Below are 2,161 nucleotides of genomic sequence, written 5' to 3' on the forward strand. Positions count from 1 at the left end.
GGAGGTTTCAAAATGAATTGGAACACTTAGTTCCAAGATTTAAAGCTTAAGTTGAAATAGTTGGCCGGATATTTACCTATGGGTAAATGACTCCGGAATAGAGTTTTGATAATTCCAGTAGCTCCGTATGATAATTTTGGTCTTAGGAGTGTGTCCGGATTTTTTTTTTGAAGTCCGTACTTAAATTAAGCTTGAAAAGGCGAAATTAGGAAATTAAAAGTTTGAAAGTTTGACCGTGAGTTGACTTTTTGATATCGAGGTCTGAATCTAGTTCTGAAAATTTGTATAGGTCTGTTATGTCATTTGTGACTTGTGTGCAAAATTTGAGGTCAATCGGACTTGATTTGATACGTTTCGGCATCGAATGTAGAAGTTGGAATTTCTTAGTTTCATTAAGCTTGAATTGGGGTATGATTCGTGTTTATAGCATTGTTTGGTGTGATTTAAGACCTAGACTAAGTTCGTATGATATTTTGGGACTTGTTGGTATAATTGGTTGAGGTCCCGGGGGTCTCGGGTGAGTTTCGGATGGTTAACGGATCAAAATTTGGACTTAGAGGAAATCTAAAAATTTTGCCTTCTGGTGCAATCGCACCTGCGGACATTTTCTCACAGGTGCGAGCTCGCAGAAGCGAGCTTGGCATCGCAGAAGCGTGAGGTCCGCAGAAGCGGACGAAACCTCGTAGAAGCGAGTCCGCAGAAGCGACACATCTATCGCATAAGCGGACTGTTGTCCGCAGAAGCGCCTTGAGCCACAGAACCGTCGAAGCCCTTGCATTTGCGTGACCGCAGATGCGGCCAAGTGATCCGCAGATGCGAAAGGCCTTAGACAGAATAAAATCAAAGGGATTGCGGGATTTTGGCATTTTTGGACATTTCCAACACGGGTTGAGGTGATTTTTGAGCGAGAATTCACGGGAAAACTTGAGGTAAGTCACTCATGATCATTGTTAGTCAATAATGTTGAATTATCATTGAGTATTTCGATTAGATTACGTGTTTTTGAGGTGAAATTCGAGGATTTGGGCTTAGGGGTTTCAAAATAAGAATTTAAGATTTGGAGGTGGAGTTGATGTCGGAATTTGGCAAATTTGATATGGTTGGACTCGTGGTTGAATGGGTGTTCATATATTGTAACTTTTGTTGGGTTCTAAGACGTGGTCCCCACAGACGATTTTTGAGTTGAATTTCGGATTTAGTTGGAAAAATTAGTATTTTCATATGGAATTGATTCCTATAATTTGTGTTGACTGTATCGAATTAATTGTGACTAGATTCGAGGTATCTAAAGGCCGATTCGCGAGGCAAAGGCATATTGGAATAAAGAACTTGCACGGTTTGAGGTAAGTAACATTTCTAAACTTGGTTCTGAGGGTATGTATCCCTGAATTTCGTGTTATATGAATTGTTTGGAGGTGACGGACGTGTAGGCGTGCACCATAGAAATTGTGACTTAATTGATTCCGTGGAGTTGTATAGTCAAATAATCATATCATTATCCACATATCCTTCACGTGTTAGAGGAAATTGAGCTGAGACTCATGTTAAAGATGATGTTTAGGCTACGTGCCGATATTTTGGGATCCACAAAGATCTTATTGCTATTGGATTACTTGTTTAAATTTACAATTTTGGACTCAGTCACATCTATCATTTGCATATCATATCTTGGTCTCTGTTGTCATTCATTGATACAACAAATCATCATGTCGGGTTGATTTTCATGTCATTGAGAGCCCGAGAGACTGGAGATTTTGAGTGATATTTATGGGATCGGGCTGCACGCCGTAACATATTTTATTTATTTATGCCTGGATCTGGCTATTATAGCGCTTAGGCTGAAGGAGGCCCTCCGGAGTCTGCACCCCCCACAGTGAGCGCGATTGATTTTATATTGAGAGATGGATCTTCCATGTGGATGGATCTTTCCCGAAGCATTTTATATTGAGGGATGGATCTTCCCTGGGCATGGATCTTGCCCGAAATATTTTTATATTGAGGGATGGATCTTCCCTGGACATGGATCTTGCCTGAAGTATTTATATTGAGGGATGAATCTTTCCTGGACATGGATCTTGTCCGAATTATTTATATTTGGGGATGGATCTTCCCCTGGGCTGGATTGGCCTTATACAGTACTGAGTGACTGACTGTCAGTTGA

The sequence above is a fragment of the Nicotiana tomentosiformis genome, chromosome 8, assembly GCF_000390325.3.
Source record: "Nicotiana tomentosiformis chromosome 8, ASM39032v3, whole genome shotgun sequence".
In the NCBI taxonomy this organism is placed as follows: domain Eukaryota; kingdom Viridiplantae; phylum Streptophyta; class Magnoliopsida; order Solanales; family Solanaceae; genus Nicotiana; species Nicotiana tomentosiformis.